Here is a 22,640-nt window from a genome sequence, read left to right on the forward strand (position 1 = left end):
TTATCATTGGTTGCTAGCAAAAGGTCATCCACATATAAAACAAGAAAACAAATTTTACTCCCACTAACCTTCAGGTATATACATTGATCCATAATGTTTTCTACAAAACCAAAAGAAGAAATTACACTATGGAATTTCAAATACCATTGGCGGGATGCTTGTTTTAAACCATACAATGACTTCTTGAGCTTGCAAACCAATTGCTCACCATGACTAGAGGGGAATCAATGAAGATGTGTTATTCATGAAGAAGTGTTATCAATCATTAATGAAGAAGTGTTATTAATCATCATCCTTTAGTACCAGTGTGAACATGCATTGAATCATATGTGACATTGTTTTGTAAATTAATGCAGTAAAGACCATTAGATAAAATACCATTCCCAACATAATCAGATTTATAGAATAGACTGAAAGATTCTTTTATGAAAAGTTTAAGAAATATCCTAAAGGTACAAGCCTTGAAACTGAGATCAAGTTTCTAGAAAAACTTGGAACATAAAAAGTCTTTTCTAACTCCAAAACAAAACCACTACTTAAAGCTAAATAACATGTTCCTATAGCTTCCACATGCGAGCCCATCTTGTTTCCTGATAAGATGCTTTGTTCACTTCCCACTGGCTTCCTTAGGTTCTGCAAACCCTTTGTCTGCAAGCCATTTCTGATATTTGGCGCATTCCTTCTTTATGTGTCCCTTCTTCTTACAAAAAAAACACTTGGAAACCTTCTTGATATCAGCTTGGGGAGGTGCTTTACCTTTCCCTTTCCGATTGGCTTGAGATTTTCCCTTTCCACGCGTTGCCAGCATTGCACTCTCTCCCAGTTCCATCACCAGTCTCTCTTCCTCTTGAACACACATGGTCATGAGTTCATTAATTGACCATTTATCCTTATGTGTGTTGTATGAGATTTTGAAAGGTCCATATTGGTGCGGAAGGGTGTTCAGGATGTAGTGCACTAGGAAGGACTCTGATATTTCAACCTCGAGTTTCTTCAATTGAGCCACAGTGTCCCTTATCTGCATGATGTGCTCGCGCACACCTTTCACACTGGTGAGCCTTAGGGATGAGAATTTCATGATTAGGGTGCTTGCCAGTGCCTTGTCTGAAGAGACGAATTGTTCATCAATGGCCTTCAACAAGTCTCGGACCTTATCATGCTGATCAATGGAACCTCGAATACCAGCTGAAATTTTGGTCTTAATGAACATCATGCTTAGACGATTGGATCGCTCCCATCGTTCATAAAGCGCGACGTCTGCTGCAGTACTGGTATTAGTGAGTGCCGATGGTTCATCCTTCCTGATAGCATAATCTATGTTCATCCACCCTAAATGAAGGAGAATCCTCTCCTTCCAAATCTTGTAGTTATCTCCCTTAAGTTCAGGAATGTCACAACGAATTTCAGAGAAATTTGCAGGTTGTACTGCTGCATGAAAAGGATCACATGCTTATGTTAAATTGAGGCTTAATAACTTTCATGTTTTACCAATGTAAATCATGCAAAAAAGAATTGAATCAAATGACATGAAAATTGCCCGTGGGCTAAATTTTCAATTCAAACAGACTCAATAAAACTTTTATGAACTTTTATGTTTTACCAATGTAAAACATGCTAAAAAAAGAATTGAATCAAATGACATGAAAATTGTCTGTGGGCTAAATTTTCAATTCAAACAGACTCAATAAAACTTTTATGAACTTTTATGTTTTACCAATGTAAAACATGCTAAAAAAGAATTGAATCAAATGACATGAAAATTGCCTGTGGGCTAAATTTTCAATTCAAACAGACTCAATAAAACTTTTATGAACTTTTATGTTTTATCAATGTAAAACATGCTAAAAAAGAATTGAATCAAATGACATGAAAATTGCCTGTGGGCTAAATTTTCAATTCAAATAGATTCAATACAACTTTATGATAAAACTTATTAATTCATAACTCCTGTGGGTAGGTTATGAAATTTTATCCTAATTAATCACATAAATATAATAAAAATTCCTGTGGGATAAAATTTATTATATTCGGTGTAATTAATTACAATTTAATGTCTAAATAATCTTTATGTGATCTTGCCAATCAATATATTATTTTATTTAATTAAAGATGTTGTGGCTACTCTCTAATTAATTAAAATTACATGGATCACTAGACATTAATTTTGTTGCATAAACAAAACTTAACCAGAGAGAAAATTAATGTTTACTGAAAGGAGTAAGTCAAAATGACATCCATATAACTGTAATAATTCTCCAGCAAATTCAAAAGCAGGTTAAAGCAGTCAGTATGATTACAAATTGATTGTTCAATTTATAAACTTAACCCGGAGATTGACTCACAAAATTAATTTTCAACAACGCTAAATCTGAACTTCATGCGAAATAAACATAGAATCAAAACTGAATTCCCAAATGAGAAATAAACCATTTCTTATTTCTCTTTAATTACAAATGTTCATAAATGTAAGTTCAATGTAAATTTTTACAATAAATATGTAATCAATTATAAAATTTACAGAGTGCCATTATTCGATAATGATGGGATCAGGAGACGCAGCTAACGAATTCTAGAACCATCATATAAACATATATTGAATAGCATGGCACATGCTAACACACAAATTGTGCAAGTCTTTAAGGCTGCTAACTGCAGGAAGCCTTGCTACATAAAGACATGCCTTTTACTAATGAATAAGAAGTGTTCACGTTATGCTACACAAAAATTCCCAAGGTAGCATTCTGAATTATATATCATAAAATACATGAAGAATATATGATCATTATATATAATAACGATTTTCATGTATTTAATGATCATAAATACATGGTACATAATATATAATAACGATTTTACATGTATTTTATGATCATTATATATATAATATATAATAAAAATGATCATTAAAATCATAAAATAAAAATTTAATGACAACTCCAAAAATATCATAAAGAGAAAGCTCGGGGATCAAACATAATTGTCAGCTTGTTAAGTACTCAATTGTCTTTAAGTGCCCCTTACCAACCAACAGAAGAAACACCATATCTAAGAGCCAAAGAAATGAAAAAATCTTGCGAAAATTTGAATAAGCCGTATTTTGAGCAGAAGCTCGACTCATGTTACTGTAAGAAATACAGTTATCCATTTGCAAAACATATTACCAGAAATACAACGAAAAAATTAAGCTACAGATCGCACTCGAAACTCTAATAAGCATTTATTAGTATGGATGCTTTCGCAGAGAGACATTTTGTTATTGATTTTCTGGTTTATCAGTGCGTTAATTGTTTTGTCTCCGAAAAGTTTCGGCTTAACTCTGCCCTCATGCTCAGGGCAATATGAAAAGTAGCAGCTACCTCAGCAAGGAACACCCAAAAAGGTCCAGACTTTGCAGAATGTCACTAGTGAGAGAAGCATTGCAATTATGGGAAACAACATATTTAGATCTACTGCATTTTGCAACCATAAACCCGAGAGAAGAAGAAAAAAGATTGAAAGGACAAATATACTAAAACCCCCTTTTGTTTTGTGATAGCTGCAAACTAAAACCAGCATTGCCGATGTACCAAAAATCAAAGAATGCTTAATTCCAAATCTGAGAGGAATTCATGCAATTCGCTGTGACGAAAAACTGACTACTGTCGGCATTAAACAATATCAAAATACGTTTGTATCTCGGTGAGATATTGATTATAATAATGAAGCCTTCACGTACCAAGAAACGACAACATGCGAAACAGCCATGAAAATGAGAATTCTGTGCAAGAAAAATCGATGGGGTCTCGCCACCATGGGACTTCTAACCGTAATGGTAGATTTATTGCTCAGAACTATACTGACCACCGGGTTTCTCTCGATTGAAATCTTTTTAATGGAATGGATGCAATATATTTGCCATACCACAACTAGAGATGTGGTTTAGAGATTCAATAAAGTCCCAAATAAAAACATCAGGGAAGCAAAGGAAGCATTCTGAAGATTATAATATTCGACATAATGGAGACTCTCCATTGTAAACCATTTAATGTAAATTTAAGAAGACGGATCCATTAAAAATACTGACTGCTACGCAACTTCAAGCTTAGACGTCACGCAAACTATCTTCCCACGGACCCGCAATAACCTATACCCTATGAAATTCGACCTCAAAAGAACCGGAATTCAAGACCGCCGCACATAAACTTTCAGGAAAGCGAGAAACTTTCAGAATTTAGGGAGAGCAGGACATAAACTTCTCAGGAAATACAAAAATTCTAAGAAAATAAGCAAAAAACGCCATGCTTCACGAGCGACGTTTCAAAACTCTTAGAATACATGGCAAAAGGTAATATTTATCAAAAGAAACTACAAACACGATTTGCATGCGGACCCAGAAAACCAAAGTTGACAAATGCCCTCCACAATTCGAACGCGGATTCATATCAAGAAACCTCGCAAAAATCAGAACTAATTTCTAATGCTATTCGAATCGCACACCAAGGCAGAGGCAAAAATAGGCTCTGATACCAAATGTTAGACATTCTACAGTTTTAACAATGATTCTGCATGCGGAATAAACTCAAAGAATCATTAAACCTTATTGCCCAGGGATACGAGTTACCTCCAGCCATTGGTGATGTATTGATGCAGGCCACAGTCCACAAGCTTCTCCTTCAGCACTCCAGCTTCTGTCCAAGCAAAAGAACACAAAATTCTGAAGGCACTTACGAGCTCTGCTATCTCAGCTAGATGGTGTAGAACTGAAGGGGATTGAGATAGGAGCTTGGGGACCAAACAGATGAACATATAGCTAAGCTTCCATCAAGCTTCTAAATGCTATGTGTTAGGAAAACCACAAATCAAGGTAGAGATGAGATCAAAGTAATGGACCACTTTAGTAGCTCCCAATTATTAATTTAGTAATTGTAGTTGATTTTCTTAACTTAAGGAAACTACTGCAGTTGGTTTCCATAAGTTAAGAAAAGCTGCAACTCCATAAATCAAGGTAGCTTTTGTGTTAAATTAATGGAGCTTAACAATTCATATTCTGATGCTCAGATTCATCTCGTGCCTACCACAATTTCCGTACCAAACATTCCATGATAGTACGTGGTCACCTATTTTTTCCACGATAGTATGGTGTTGCATGGGTTGTTGAAATTATTACAATACACGAAGACGATAATGTGAGACGAGGCTTAAAGTCTAATTGATATATGTGGAAATTTCTTGCCAATAGTTCTTCATGGAAATGCGAACAAAAGAGATGAACAAGTGATGATGTAGGTCGTTCTCTCCTATTTTTTTAATGCAGAGCACGCTATTTATTTATTTATGCTTTTTTTCCTTAAAATTTATATAAAAATGATTTTGGGTGTTTTATTATTTTAAATTAAAAAAAATTAATAATGCAATATTTGATGAGATTGTAATTTTTGAATGTAAAAATAAATTTAGTGTCTATTTTAATATTGGAAAGTATATGGCTCCATCATATAAATTTAAAGAATTTGATTTTTTTTTTAATTGATAAAAAAATATACCAAAATTTATATATATATATATATATATATATATATATATATATATATATATATATATATATATATATATATATATATAATTTATTATTATTATTATTATACAAATATATATAGATTGAAATGTTTTTGATGGAAACAAAAATTTATCCACAACCTATTATCAATAACCATTATAATTATACCATCTTTCAATAACATAATTAATATAATTTTTGTTAGTAATTTTGAAATTCATTTTTAATTTTTTAAATTATGTATTAAATATTTTTTGGTTGGCTTGATATATAATAATTTGTATTGTGAACCTTATGGTTTACATAATATGTTATAACACAACAATAACTAATTAATCGACTTATAAATTTTATATTAAATAATTTTAAAATTGAATAAATTAAATTTAGATTAATTTTTACTATAAATTTATTAATAAATATAAATTTTAAATTTGATGATGATGATGATGGTTAATGTCCATTGAGACCAAATTTTGGTCTATTGAACCTAAGAAACGAATTATTTAGTTTGATTTAAGATTTTATCCCTATACTCAAAAAGCTTGGAGAGAAGTCTCCCGAACTCACTATAATTTTGACATCGTAAGAGGCTAGGAAGGTCAGTGTTGTAACAAATATTATGAAACTGAGATCTAATGTGGTTGTATGCGGGGCACTCTAAGAGGAAGTGTTTTTCATCCTCGATGTTCATATTCTCACAAAGATGGTAGATCCTTTCCATCCATGGTGTTTTAAGAACAACCCAATGACCCGTTTCACTATGGAGCTCATGAGAGTTCATTCTAATCTTGGCTATATTAATTTTCTTCTTTGAACTAGCTAAAACAAAGAGATACTTTTGATTTTCTAGGGTGGGGTTCATCACCTCCTTATAATATCTTAATTTTCTTTTAGCTACTAAATCTTTCTCGCACCACATTTATTCTTTGGACTTAGAAGTAACCATATTTTTAACGTTATTAATGTTTTGCAATGCAACATTTTCATCAATCTCCCAATGGTTTAACCAGGCCCTCGTGTCTTTATACCAACCTCGTTTGAGCCTTAGGTCGTTTTCGCTGGAATTTAAAGCTAGCTTAGGAAGTCTATGGTCTCCTATGTTATTGAGTTTGTGCTTGTACAACAGAAGCCTAGTCATAGCTAGGATTTCGATAGGGGAAAGACCCACTTCTAAAATGAGAATAGGATAGGGTGTATTGCTTTTAATTTTGAGGTTATACATTATAAAACGCTTTTGGATTTTCTCAATCTTTCTCCAGGATTCTCTAGAGATGTTGCAACCCCAAACCTCACATCCATATAAGATAACAAGAGTGACTAAAGTTTCAAAGATATATTCAAATTGTTTTTATTTTTCAAATACACAAAATTGAATTATAAAATTTAACTAAATTCTATAGCCATTATATTCCATAAAAAAATATAATAAGTAGAGTGAGAATAATGGCACTAAGGGAAAATAAAAGTATATAAGATTTGTAAAAAGTAGGCATCACATGCTTTTAAAAAGAAAAAGTAGATAATATTTTCAAAATGGAGGCGTGTGCCTTTTGTAATTGTAATAGCGCAAGTAATTGTGCGCACCACTTTGCATATTAAAATGTTTTTCATTTAAATAAAGTTTAGATGTTAGAGTTTTTTTTTTTTAATGTTGGATAAAGATTAAAATATTAAAGATATAAATTGATTAAATGTTAAAAACATAAATTTATTATAATAAAAAAATAAGGTAACCAAAACTTTGTTCCTAGTAAGAGAATGGGGAAACTCAAATAAATATAATCGAAAGAAACTTTAATATTAAACAACCAACAATCTCATTTTCAACAATCAAGCAAAAATCTCATATTCAAAAATCTCATATTGCAAGGATTGGAGAAACACATTGAAATATATATTAACACCAAACAAAGTTAAATATTTTGTTCATAGTTTCCAATCCAACCAAAAGCACCAAAAACACATTATACACATATAGTGTAGAGATCGTATTAGACCATTCTCACGGTGGTAATATATGGAAGAAATAACATCTCAGATTCTCGATCTATGTGATTTGTAGTGCTCCACACCACACTATTCACAACATTCAAGTAGCACTACTCATAAAACTATAAGACATATTCAATGAGGATAATGATTTGTTAAAACTTAATATCACAATGAAAGTAAATCTAGGTCGTCAGTTGAGTATGGCTAGTTTTTGAACATATTTGATGCTCTCATCAATAATCCCTTCTAGACTATATTTATATTTGAATCCCAAATCTAATAATTTCTTGGATGAAATGCTACCACCACCACTAGCAGACCATGATTCATCCAACTTGCATCAATCCATCAATCAGTGTAATAACAAATTACAGAAAATTGGAGGATGTCATACACCTATTATCACATCAAAAAAAAAAATATACGTAAAAGAAATAAAATAATTAGTACCACCATCCGGGACGTGGTCTTTCCTCCTCCCTACTCCCTTTTCATGGGAGCCCTTCTCCAGTTAGGCGAGGTAGTTAGGGCTTATTTTCTAGCAACTTCCTTTTTCCAACTTCTTCTAAAGAAGTTACAACATCTATTAATATCCAGTCGTTTCTTATTTACAAAAAAATAACAATATTATTCGTTAAAACAAGTAACAGAAATAGTAACTAGTTTGTTCTTACTGTAGTAAAATAAAAATATTTACAACGTTCCGGGAGCATTACATCTCCCCCCCTGAAATCAAACATCATCTCGATGTTTTCGACCACAAATAGCTTCTGATAAGCTTCTTTAATGAGTTGTTCATCCTCCCAGGTGGCCTCCTCTGGTTAAAAGTGCTGCCATTGCACTTTAACTTGGGAAATGGATCGTTTTCGCAGCATTACTTCTCTCCGATCGAGTATAGTCAATGGCTCGACTAGGAACTCTCCTTCTAGTTCGACGTGAAACACACAATATTTAAATTGGTTTTACCTTTAACATCAAATTATCTGGCCTACCTAAGGTTACCTTCCTAGTTGAATGTCTTGTCAACTTACTATGTGCTTAGGACCATAAACATATCTTTTCAAAACCAACACATGGAATACATTGTGGACCCGAATATGGCTTGGTAGGGCTAGCTAGTATGCCACTAGCCCAACCCTTGCTAAAATGTGAAATGGTCCACAGAACTGTGGTGTGAGCTTGGGACACCCACTCCATTATAGCACACTCCTCTTCTCTCGAATCCTTACATACACATGATCACCTACTTGATATTCTTTAAAATTTCTTTTCCAATCAGCGAAACTCTTTTGTCTATCTTGGGCTGCTTTTAAGTTGGCTCGTACTTTCTTGACCATTCCTTGCATCTCTTTTAACATTTCGGGTCCCAACATTAGCTTGTCTTCTGGTCCTCCCCAACTGGAGGGTGTGTGGCATTTCCATCCGTACAGTACTTCAAACGAGCTCATCTGCAAAGAGGTATGATAACCGTTATTGTATGCAAATTCGACCAAATGCACATAGTCTTCCCATTTTTTTCGCTACTGCATTACATAAGATCTTAGCATATCTTCCACAACCTGATTCACTCATTCTATTTGTCCATCTGTTTGAGGGTGATAGGCAGTACTGAAGTTTAATTGAGTTCCTAACCCCTCAAACAAGGTTCTCCAGAAAGCTGATATGAACTTTACATCCCAGTCAGAGATTATAGTTTTAGGTAACCCATGCAGCCTGAAGATATTTTGCATAAAAATATTGGCAATCTGAACTGCTTTAAAAGTGGACCGAACTGGTATAAAATGAGCTGATTTACTTAATTTTTCTACCACCACCATGATGGAATTGTTGTTTCTTTTGGTTTTGGGTAAACCTATTATAAAGTCCATAGAAATAATTTCCCACTTCCACTTCGGAATTGGTAGTGGATGTAATAACCCAATAGGGTGTTGATGCTCTGTTTTGATTTGTTTGCACTCTAAACAACGTGTTAAGTATTCTGTTACATCTCTTTTCATGTCAGGCCAGTAATACTCCTTCTGGACTGCAGTAATCAGTTTTTGGTACCCTGGGTGTCCTACATAGGGAATTTTGTGGAATTCATCCAAAATAAAACTTTTAATGTTACCTTGGTTGGGTACATATAATCTCTTTTTATAATTCAGCATACCGGTAGCATCCATCGCATATCCTTGTCGGTATTCGTGGTTGGTTGGATTTTGAGTTTGTTGTCCCATTTGTTGATAATTCAGATCCTGTTTTGGTGCTTTTTTAATCATCTCGGTGAAAGTGGACCGCCCTTCACTGCAAGAAATTTCGTAGAGGCAATGTACCTTCAGAATTAAAGTTTCCGCTACCCGATTCTCTTTCCTTTTCAGGTGCTTAATTTCAAAGTCAAAACCACTTAAGAAGTCTACCCATCAAGTATGCCTATCATTTAAGGTGGGCTGGTTGAAATAATTAGTCAAGTTGTGATGGTCCATCATCAATCGAAACTTTTTACCCATGAGATAGTGACCCCACATTTATAAAGCGTGAATAAAAGTTGTCAACTCCAAATCGTAAGTGGAATATTTCTGCTCATAATCCTTTACTTTCCTAGATTCATTGGTGATTACCTTACCTTCCCGCATTAATACTCCACTTACCCCTTCCTTACTTGTGTCTATTCACACCACAAAGTCCTTACTTGGATCTGCTATGCTTAATATTGGCGTCGTGGTGAGCAAATATTTAAGCTGCTCAAATTTTTTTTGGCATTTGGCTATCCATTTAAAAATTTTCCCCTTCTTCTGCAGGGAGGTGATTAGATAGGCCACTCTCGAGAATCCTTCCACTAACCATCTATAGTAACCTAATAATCTCATGAAGGATCTTATATCTGCTACGTCCTTCGGTACTGGTCATTCCAATATGGTCTCTATCTTCTCGAGATCCACCGCAATTCCATATTTAGTAATAATATGTCCTAAGTACTGAATTTGTTCCTTAAATAAATCGCACTTGCTATATTTGGCATACAACTAATGTTCTCGAAGAGTTTTCAAAACCAATGTAAGGTGTTCCTTATGTTCCTCCATATTCCGAGAATATACCAATATATCATCAATAAAAATTAACACAAATTTGTCTAAGTACTGATGGAATATGCTATTCATTAAACACATGAAAGTCGTGGGGGTGTTGGTTAACCCAAAGGGTAATACCACTAACTCGTAATGTCCATAACGAGTTCTAAAGTAAATTTTGACTATATCTTCTTCCTTGATCCTGATCTTGTGATATCCGGATCATAAATCAATCTTTGAAAATATGGTTTCCCCTTTTACTTGGTCAAAATTTTTGTCAATACGGGGTTTTAGGGTAGTTATTTTTTATTGTCAACTTATTCAGCTGACAATATTTCATACACATATGAAGGGTTCCATACTTCGTCTTGACGGACAGCATGAGAGCTCCCCAGGGTGACACACTGGGTCGAATGTAATTTTTATCCAACAACTCCTGCAATTGCATTTTGAATTCAGTCATTTTTGGTATTTTGATATGGTAGGGAGTGTGGGACACTGGGGTTGCCACCAGTACCAACTCAATTGTGAATTCTATGTCCCTCTTGGGTGGCAGTCTTGGAATCTCCTCACGGAACACATCAGCAAAGTCTTGGACCACTGGAATACTGTCCAAAGTGGTAATCTTATCTTTGGAGTTGGTATAACCAACCTGTATAGCATAGACCTCACACCTTTTCCTAATGCACTTTTCTAGTTGGGAGGCGGTTATCGGTCGAATTTGTACTGACCTCAAGATACCTTGCATTTCCTGCTTTTCCCCTAGTTCATTCTTGTAGCTCATAGTTTTTGTTTTACATTTTATAATGGACCAGTGTTTTTCCATCCAGTCCATGCCTATCAATACATCGTACGATCCAAGGGGAAGCACGTTTAGATCTGCCATCAAAGGTTGACCAACTATTTTCAAAGAATAGTTGTTGTCCTTGGCCAACACATGTCTCCTTGCCCAGTTTCCAGCTGTACCAGCCGTGGTTTTTTAAACTTGACAGTCTGTAGTTTACATTGTTCCACAACTTTAGGAGTAATGTAGCTTAATGTAGCTCCAGGATCAATTAATACAGACACAGTATGATGAAGAATCTTACCTCCAAACTCCACCATAGTCGGCTAATATTCTGCCTGGTGGTCTTCGAGAGCGGCATTAATTTTTAGTATACTTCGGGCCACGTCGCCTATTGTAGATGCTTCGTGGATTTGCGAAACCTGTTCGGTGCCTTTTCAATGTGGACTGTTTTTAACATAGTGCGGGCCTCCACATTCCTAGCATTGCATTGGAGGCCTCACTGTCCCCTCGTTATCTATTTTACCAGATTGCTCACTGAATCTAGGTTCAGAAGGTGGCTTAAATCTGGGCTAGTTCTTATGTTGATTTCTGCTATTTTGTCCCTTGGAAAATCCTTTGCTCACGCCACCATGATTCCCTTTATTACCCACAGATATCTTACTACTTTTGTTGTCAACCCATCTTTTTCCCAGAATTTCTCCCTTTTTCTTACTTTGCTGATAGCAGATCCTGACCTTTCATATAACCTCATCCATCATTTTTGCGTTGTCAAACTCAATTCTTTCTCTCATTTCCAAGGGTACACTGTTGACGAACCGCTGAACCTTGGCCTTTCCTCTCGTATGTAAGGTACATAACGGAGTAAAGAGGTGAATCAGGTGATAAACTCATCCATTGTTTGCTGCCCAAGTCACAGGTCGTGAAATTATTTTTCTTTTTCGTCGTAGAATTGTTCAGTCAAATATCTTTCCTTAATTTTTTTTTGGAACTTTTCCCATGTTATGTTCTGTTCATTTCCTCCTCGAACAATCTTGACCTCTTCCCACCATAAGGTGGTCTTCCCTTGTAATTGGAAGATAGCCAACCGAGCTTTTAGATTGTGATCATTATTCATATAGTAGGAAGTAATTATTCATGTTAATAAGCAAGGCTTCCATGACCTCCTCCCATTCTCCATCAAAGAGTGGCGGCTTAATCTTCCGAAACTCACCCCACAATTCCACTCGTTGCCTTTTTGATGTGGGATGTTCAGAAGCATTATCTGACTTCTCCTCCTGATTCTCCTCCCCTCCTACTGTTCGTTCATGTTCCGTGTGGTAACCTTGTTCTTTTGACATCCATTCTTGCTCAGGGCTAGGGATCAGCTGGCACTGGTTCTGCTTGTCGTACAGACTTTTCATAATTTTTCTTGTTCTATGGTTAATATTCAATTTTCCTCCCGTAGGCGGGAAATCCCATTCTTCAGTTCCTGAATCGTTTCCAATATTGTAAGATTAGTGTTGTGAGCTTCCTCTCCTAACTGCACCCAAATTTCACGGTTATTTTTAGGCAACATTGCTGGTCATGAGCCAACCACATTCCTATGTGGAATACGATCTGTCCTCCTCATAGTCTGTTGTTGTGTTGATTCCCTAGTCTCATCAAATTAGTGGTTACCACAGTTCAGAAACAAAACAAGAAATAACATGTTATTTTCGCTTAAAGTATTTTCCAGAGGTCTCAATTTTGATAACTTTAGCTCTGATACCACATGTCATACACCTATTATCACATAAAAAAAATAATATACGTAAATGAAATAAAATAATTAATACCACCATCAGGGATGTGGTCTTTCACCTTAAGTCTCATTACATTAAACGATACAAGGCTACATAAAATAAGAAATTGGTGATTGCCGGTAAAGTTTTCTGATAACAATGACGTGATTGACTCCACTACAGATGTTGTCAACTACATTTAAGTTCACAGTACCACCATTACAGTCGCATTTAACTTCTCACTAGCTGTAGAGTTCACTCGATCTTCACACCTGGCATAACATTTACTCCTGCTCTGTCATGGTGGCGTGGCACGGGCAGGCTGTCCATCTGCTACTGTGCACCTCGGGTTCCTCCACCCATCGACAATAGAGGCTTTGGTTTTTTGATCCGAGGGCTAAGCTTTACCCAGAGAGTTTCACATTTGTGTACACTGGAGGTAGGGTTCATTCTGCCCCTTTGTTCCTTGGCGTCTGCTCCTGCACTGCTTCTCCTTTCGTAGGTCGAATCTGTCTGCAATGTTGGGTCTTCGATTTGGGGGTTCAACCATAGGAGTTGGGCTATCAAAAAACCCTCCGCTGTTAATTCATGTAAGCATTTTACCTGAAATTATTTTCCTCAATGTGTAATTTTTTTATTTTCATTTTCAGCATAATCCTTACAGTAACAACTTTATTGCATTCTTAATGTAGGGGAAATAGTTGCGGGGCCAAGGGATGCCAGCATGCAGCGAGGGAAAGGCAAAGTTCTTCAAGCTGCCTCCCTCCAGTGAAGGCCTCCAGGTAAGCTCTAGTGGCTCTGCTAAAAGTTTCAATGTCATGGGTCAATTTGTCAGTTGGAGTTCTCAGGGTAACGGAGTTGCTAGGACTCTGTTCCATTCTACAACAAAAGGGTTTTTATAGTCTTGTTTCTTATTATTTGTCAGTCATGGCACTCATCCTTAACTGTTCCGGAACAAAGCGCCTTGTTGTTTTCTTGATTTATGTTGGCTCCTTAGAGTCGTGGGCTTCTCATGGCCTGTGACCTAACCGCATTGGCGTAAACTCATGTTCTATTTCTCTTTTAGTTAGTTCTCTAGAGTTATAGTAGCATAATGCACTGGGTCTGATGTTGTAGTACTGTTTAAAGTTATCTTGGGTCGAGACCCTGTAAATCTCTCCAGCTAAGCTGTTAAATTTTCATTATGCTCAAGTTTGGACGGAGACCTTGATTCTGGTCTGAATGTGCTATATTGTTTTTATTTAACTTGAATTTAAGCCAAGTCCATAAGGACTTCTGAGCATGTATAAGAACTGTCTATCTGGGGTTTTTTTTCAGAATCTCCCCTAATACTTTGGAATATGGTTTAATTTATTTGCATTCCAAACTCTGAAATATTTGCACTCATTTTCTATCGACCGTTATGTGTTTTGGATTTATTCTTATATTCAGAAGAATAGACAATGCTTTAGCTTTTCTTGCATAATTCTATGGATATATCTTAAAACTATTAGTTCTGTGTAGTTATGTGCCGATGAATTCTGTTGTGCATGTCAATTAGTCCATATATTTATCTGGTCATTGTCTTTCTGCAATGTGTTTCCACATTTGGTATACATTGGATTTACTATAGCGAGTTTTCTTTTCCACTTATCGGTATAATGTTTGCCCATTACCATTCGTTATGACCCTCTAAGGGTTCCTTCTCGCCTTAGGGTCATGGAAGGAACTCTACAGAGACTTGGGTCTTATCTATCAGTGCACATCTTTACCTGTACAGGTCCATTCGTCCTATTGGGTGTTACGTGGTTTATGCTATTACCTTAATACAACAGTTTTGTTTTGGCTTAGACATGTATTTGTTAATTTTATTTCTGTTATGATAATTCCACGTATCTCCAAGCTCGACTTTGCATTTTCTTTCTAATTCTGCTACAGTAATGTATTAGTTTTCTCTCCAACTTAGTAATGAATTTCTAAAGAAACTAAATCCGCCATCTTGCACCTAATTTGTGTAAAATTATAATACCTGACTTCATTCAGTTATTTCTTCGTTAATGAGCAATTCGTTCCAAATATTTAATTTGTTACATTATAGAAGTCAACTTTCATTCTATTACTATTTCAATAGCAATTAAATCTTTTCGATCATAAGTATTTAACCAATACAAAACATACTTCAACTTACTATTTCTGAGTACGGAATCAAGACCAGTTTTAAACAGAATAACCCTATGTTATTTTTTTCTTGGAATAAAAATCTAATTCTTAACCAAGTAATTTCTGCTATCTTCTGATGTAAGCATTTCGACTCTACCTTTCACAAATATTAAACACATAAAAGATTGTTCAACAGATTCCTCCAGGTGGGTTTTTTTTTTTTTCTCAGTAAAGACTAGTTCTATATTAAAAAAGTGAAAAATATGTACATAGAGGTCAGACCTTTAGAGGAGGCCGAAGCCAGTCCTCAAACAAAAAAACCTGGACAATACTGTTGAACCGGTCTAGCGGTTTTACAAAACAAACCTCAGATTTTTGATTTGCCCTGATATTCTGACTAACTGGACTCGGACTACATTTATCATAAACAACAGTAATCTTAACTAGACAGAAGCATTTAGCATAGCTGACTCTAGGACAGAGTATGATAACTGTATTGACTGAACTAACAACCAGGAGCATTAGACTGAAACAAACAGGAGTAAATTGCTGCAAAATCCACGACACAAGATCAAAAAAGCGTGACATGTGCACCCGATGGAGTTTAGACTGCATGGCCGGGCGACGCGTGCTTATCTTCTTTCTCCGGACTTGGAGAGGCAAGCCAGGTAACATACCCATCATCATCCAGAATCGGCTCTCCACGAGAGTCAGTGACCAAGTGAAGACAGCCAAATCCATGCTGAGAAGGTTCGCTGATCTTGTCCTCTTCCCTGGCTGGGTTGGACGGCGGAGGCTCTTCCTGGACCGGGGCTTCCTCATACAAACAGTCAGCCCGATACACCAAACCATTCATGTCCCCCAGAAGAATGCTGCTTTCCTGAGCGCTTGTGGAAGCAGGGGAAGTCGAGCTGGGAGTGTGGCGCTCCTCCTCTGAGATGTACACAGTGAAATTTACAGTCACCACTGGTCTAATAAGCCGGCTTTGGAAAATAAGGCGGAAGGACTGGTATGAGCCGTTCGGGACAAATCTCTCCTGGTCCGATAGCGGGGATGAGGGAGGAACAGAGGCAATTGGGACCGCCTGCTGCAGGTCCGAATGAGAAAGGTCAGCTCTGATGCCAGACCGACCCCCTCGTCGCGGAACGCCCCTGCTGCGAGGCATAGCATCAAGAGCAAGAGACCTGAGAAGCCGCTCGAGCCAGAGTAAACTGAAGGCTTGAGGATTCCTGTGCAGAACACGAGCTTCGACAGGAGAGTTCTGGCCAAGAAATTGAACTGGCTGCGCATTATAAAGAACTAAAACATTCATTGCCGCGGGAGAATTACGCAAATCCATAATCCTGGTTCGCATCAAGGACAGAGTTGCCATGCTCGCCTTGAATGCGGATTTACCTCGGGCCTGAACGGATGTGAAGTCACCTGCAATGAGCCTTAACTGATAACCACCGACGCAAACCCCGGAGGACGCCTGCCTGCCATCCGTCAGGCTTGATGGTAGCGCGGCATGCTCCATCATTAATTGCTGGAGTGAACACCCGCATCCGGGTGCATATTCTCTATCGGAGACTTGTCCTGAGAGACAATTTCCAGGAGTTTGGCAATTTGGTCCCTGGAAGCTAAGCTGTCTATTGTGCCTTCAAAGTGGCTTTCTTTAGCCTCCACTCCGAGGTTGGCAAGAAGATCAGCGAGCTTGTTTCCTTCCCTTCTGGTATGTTTGAAAGTGATTGCTTGGTGCTGAGAAAGCCAGTGATTTATTAGTTCAAGCCTCTGGGCCATTCTCCAGCTGTTGCTTACCTTATGAATTGGAGAGCCGTGTTGAAGCTTTGTGGTCATTCTGATTATGATCTGCGAGTCTCCTTCTATGATGAGGGGAAAGAAATTCTTTTCATGTGCTAGTTTAAGACCTCGCCATAGACCTTCCAATTCTGCTGAGTTGTTGGTATCCCAGCCTATCGAGCCCATGTAGATGCATAGAGGGTTGCCTTTATGGTCTCTGACAACTCCTCCATAACCTGCTTTCCCTGGATTTCCTTTAGATGCCCCATCAAAGTTGAGCTGGAGCATGTCTACAGGCGGCGGATTCCAAGTGCTTGCTTCCTGACTTTGTTTGTTGGGGTTCTTGCTATTGGTTGATTTTTGATTTATCTGAAGCTTCCAATTGTCCCATACTGTTTTTTCCTGAGGAAGTGTGGGAAGGTCTTCTAAATACCATTCTTTGATTGAGAGAGTCTCCATAATGTTTTGATGGAATTTGTTCCAAATTTTTTCTAGAGGCATCGTTTGATCTTTGAATATTCTTCTGTTACGCTCTTTCCATATATTCCACATCAATAAGCCTCGAATGAGATGCCACAATGTGTTGAGGAGATTGCTTTGAAATGGCTTTTGACTCCCATTAGATATGGTGCCTTTGAGGTCTCCTTGCACTCTTCCCTCTTTTTGACAACGGAAAGCAATCTTCTCCCATAATTTCCTTCCAATTTGGCAATTTTGCATAAGATGAAGGGCTGTTTCTTCCTCTTGTCTGCACATATGACATATGGATGGTCCAGAGAAGCTCCTTTTTCTGAGATTGTCCCACGTAAGGATTCTGTTATGACAGAGAAGCCACAGGAATGTGGAGACTTTCGGCCAGTTAGACTTGTGCCAAACTTTTTCCCATAAGTTGTCTTTGTTTATCTGCTCTTGTATGATTAAATTGTATGCTTCCTTGGTAGTGAAAGTTCCTTTCTCTTCGTAACCCCATCTTAAAATATCCGTTTCTTCTGAGACTATGATTTGCCTCTTTTGTAATTCTGTATTGAGTAGATGTTGAGTCTGAGCCGAACTATTCGGGAGAAGTTGATTTGCACTTTTCCATTGCCGATGTTCTTGAGCTGTAGCTGTAATCCAAAAATGATTAACTTTGGCAAGTTGATTTATCTCCCGCTCATCAGCTGGAAGGTCTTGGAGAATGTCTTTGATTTTTGGCAATTGCTGCCATGAGTCCTCCCAGAAACGAGCAGTGTTCCCATTTTTGATCTCCCAGAAACTATGATCTTGTATGAGATGTCTGTGTTGTATGGCTGAATTCCAGATTGCGGATCCCGAACTTGTCTCTGTCATACGAAGTCTTTCTTCCATGGGACAGTTACTTGCATATTTAGCTGTCCAAAGGGAAGCCCATGGAGTATTAGGATGGGCAAGCCACCTCCACCAGATTTTAGCTCCCATGGCTTTGTTGCTATGCTCAGGGTCTCTCAGGCCGATACCTCCTGCTTTCTTGGGAAGACAAACTTTATCCCATTTAATTAAAGCCCATTTACGATTTTGTCCAGAGCCCCCCCACAGAAAGTTACGCTGGAGATTCTTGATTTCTTTGAGGACCCACTTGGGGGCAGCTAGAATGGAGAAAAGATAAAGGGGCATGGAGTGAAGAACTGCTTTGATGAGAACTATTCTGCTTGCCATATTCAGAGCTCGATTAGTCCATAGGAATAGACGAGCCTCCAATTTTTCTAACAACTGCTTCCAGGAGGAATGTTTAAGAGCTGAGGCCATAAGAGGGGCACCGAGATACTTGGATGGGAGAGAGGCACAGGTGAACCCCAGAATACGCCCTATGGCTCTCTGGGTAGAGACAGGAGTATTAAAGAAAAAAATTTGGGATTTGACTCGATTGATAAGGGCACCAGAAGCATCAGAGAAAGTGGATAGAATGGATTTGAGAAGGCGAGCTTCCTGTACCGACGGATGGCCAAAAAGCATATTATCATCTACAAATTGCTGGTGGGAGTAGGCAGGGGAATTATTAAAAGAGAGCCCTTTTAGTTGCCTATCATGCCTAGCAGCCGTAATGCTTCTACCCAAACCCTCAGCCATTATTACAAATAGAAAGGGAGACAAGGGATCGCCCTGCCTGATTCCTCTGGAAGGACGGTAAGTGGCCGATGGAATACCATTGATTAACACAGAGAAGAAAGCTGAGGAAATTAGATTGTAAATCCATCTTACCCATGAGTGAGCAAAGCCAAAAGCGGTTAGAATTTTTTGTATGTAGACCCAACTGAGACTATCAAAAGCTTTAGATAGATCTAGTTTAAGCAACATACCTGGCTTCTTGGTTAGCTTTAGGGAATGGATTATCTCATGCGTGAGAATGATTCCATCCGTTATTTGACGCCCTTCTACATAGCCCGACTGCTCAGGCGAGATGATGAGAGGGAGGAGCGGCTTAAGTCTTGTTGCTATGACTTTTGAGGTAATTTTGTATATCATATTACACAGAGCTATAGGTCTGTATTTGTCAGGGGTGTTGGAATCTTCTCCCTTTGGTACTAAGGCTATGAATGTAGCGTTTAAACCAGGATACATCCATCTGAGAGCCCTGGATTCCTCCACGACCTGCCAGACTTCATTTTTTATCAAATCCCAGAATTTGTGAAAAAAATTTGATGTAAAGCCATCCGGACCTGGCGCTTTCCCCTCCTTCATTTGTTGAACGACCTCTTCAACTTCCTGCATACTGATAGGCTTGATGAGCAGACTGTTATGCTCCTCTGTTATGACTCTGGGTATGTTCTGTAGAAGTTTGTTGATAGCCGGCATTCGATTGATATTGGGCTCCTGGTGGGCTTTCTTGAAGTAATTAATAAATTCCCCTTCAATGCCATCATGGGTTTCAATCTTCTCCCCCTGCTCATTTTTAATATGAGTGATGTGGTTTATCATTCTGCGCTGCACAGTGGTTTTATGAAAAAAATTTGTATTTTTTTCTCCACTTTTTAGCCATCGGATTCTTGATTTCTGCCTCCATAATGTTTCTTCCTGCTTGTCTCTTTCTAAAATTTTGGATTCTATGGCTTGTTCCTGTTTGGTAAGTTCCTCCGTTCGCCCACCATTGATAATGGTTTGCTGGATTTTCTTCATTTCTGCGTTGAGCATGGCCTGGGCGGCAAAGATGTTGCCAAACGTTTTGTGGTTCCATTGTTTGATGGCCCTTTTTAGATGCTTGAGTTTTTGCTGGAACCTGGACATTCTTGTACCTTCAGCCGGATTGAAGTTGAGCCAGGTTGATCTGACTAGCTCTTCAAATTCTGGATGAGAGAACCAAAATTCTTCAAAACGAAAAGGGCGTTTGAGATTGTTACCTGGCCTGTTCCATTGAAGCTCAATAGGCCAATGATCCGATCCAGAGATAGGGAGAATGGAAGCTGTGAATTCCCCCCCTAAGTGTGTTGCATTATCTGAGATAATGTTATGAAACCAGCTCAAGAAAAGATAGAAAAGATAAATCCACGCCTTAGAATTCAGCCTCTTCGAGGGGGCAACCTCCTTTACATTACATAAATGAACAATTCTTGGATGATACAAATGACAAAACCTCCTTTCTATATATAGGAGTCTAAGGAGTCACAATATAATCCAGCCGACCTAACAATAATAATATAAAGCCACAAAAATAACAATAGAGGGATTCTATGGGGCACAGAAATAACAATATGGGGGTAATAGGGGCACAACAATATAAATAAGGGGTATAACTACAATAGTAATGGGGTAATCACTAGTATTATAGGGACCCAACATGCCCCTCTCCTTCAAAAAAGTGTTGTCCTCAACGCTTGAGTAGTTCTGGATACTTCTGCATAAAATTCTCATCCTCCCATGTGGAATCTTCAGCGGATAAGTTCTTCCACTTGATAAGATACTCTGAAATTGATCGATTTCGTAGCTGTCGAGTTCTTGTTTCTGTGACTGCTTCCGGTTCCAATATAATTTTTCCTTCCTCGTCAAGTTCTGGCAATATTGTTTGAATTGGGAGCTTGTCACCTATAACCTTCTTTAAACATGAAACATGGAAAACTGGGTGCAATCGAGAAGCTGCAGGAAGCTCCAATTTGTATGCCATAGTACCAATCTTTTCCAACACCTTGTACGGACCATAATACTTTGGTGATAATTTATTATCCTTCTTAGCTTGCTTTAGGGACATTTGCTTATATGGTTGTAGCCGTAGGAATACCCAATCACCTACATCAAAACTTCTTTCACTGCGATGTTGATCTGCCTGTTGTTTCATTCTATTTTGTGCCAACACGAGGTTATCCTTTAAGAGTTGGAGGACTTGTTGTTGATGTTCGATGTGATGTTCCACTGCCTGAACCTTAGAATTTTCTCTTAAATATGATGTGATGGATGGTGGTTGATACCCATAAAGTGCCATAAATGGGGTCATTTTTGTTGCTGTATGGAAGGAAGTGTTATACCACCATTCAGCCAGAGGCAACCATTTGACCCATTGTGTCTGTTTATCAGATACAAAGCAACGAAGATATCCTTCCAAACATTTGTTTACTATCTCAGTTTGCCCATCAGATTGAGGATGATAAGATGAGCTATGAGCTAACTGAGTACCAAGACAAGAAAATAATTTTGTCCAAAAATTTCCAGTGAAAATGGGATCTCTGTCACTTACAATAATCTTTGGGTTTCCATGTAGCTTTTGAACTGTTTCCATAAATGCAGTAGAAACTGTACTGGCTTTAAATGGATGTGATAATGCACAAAAGTGTGCATACTTGGTAAGTCTGTCAACTACCACCATGATGACACTCTTTCCCTCAGACTTGGGTAAACCTGTGATAAAATCCATTGAAACCTCCTCCCAACGTTGGCTTGGAATGGATAAAGGTTGTAATAGACCCGGTGTCTTAATTGTTTCAACTTTATTTTGTTGGCAAACCAAACATTCCGCCACAAACTTTTGAATATCTGATTTAAGGCCATCCCAAAAAAATTCCTTCTTAACCCTGTGGTAAGTTTTTAAAAATCCTGAGTGCCCTCCTAAGGGAGAAGTGTGCAATTCCATAAGAATCTTTTGTTTTAGCTGGGAATTCTTACAGAGGTATAAGCGATCTTTGTACCATAACGAATCATTTTGCCAGCTAAATGTATCAGAAGTACTGGAATCTTGTTGTAGCTTTCGAATAAGTGCCCACACTTCTTCGTCATTCTTCCATTCCTCCCTTGCTTCGTTTATCCAATCTGGTTGGATAATAGAAATGGCACACAACAATGCTTCCACATCCTCATCCTTTCTTGAGAGTGCATCTGCCACCACATTTTGCTTCCCTTTTTTGTAGATGATTTCAAAGTCATAACCCAACATCTTTGTGACCCACTTTTGTTGCTCTTCAGAGGATAATCTTTGTTCTAAAAAGTATTTAAGGCTATCATGATCCGTTTTTACCTTGAAGTGTCTTCCCATTAGGTAGGGTCGCCATTTCTTAAGTGCATGGAGTATTGCCAACATTTCCTTCTCATAAATAGCTTTGCTTAAAAACTTTCCCTTGATTGGACGACTTTCAAAAGCAATGGGTCTTTCATCTTGC

At 37.7% G+C, this 22,640-nt stretch overlaps 1 pseudogene; it reads right to left on the reverse strand.

Moving 5' to 3' along the window:
- Nucleotides 1–7,721: 7,721 nt before the first annotated feature.
- The window catches only part of LOC149228824 (putative anthocyanidin reductase), a 30,093-nt pseudogene continuing 15,174 nt past the window's right edge, over nt 7,722–22,640 (reverse strand).

The sequence above is a fragment of the Pinus tabuliformis genome, chromosome J (genome assembly GCF_031772625.1).
Source record: "Pinus tabuliformis cultivar Carrire ecotype Pingquan chromosome J, CPIR1, whole genome shotgun sequence".
Lineage (NCBI taxonomy): Eukaryota > Viridiplantae > Streptophyta > Pinopsida > Pinales > Pinaceae > Pinus > Pinus tabuliformis.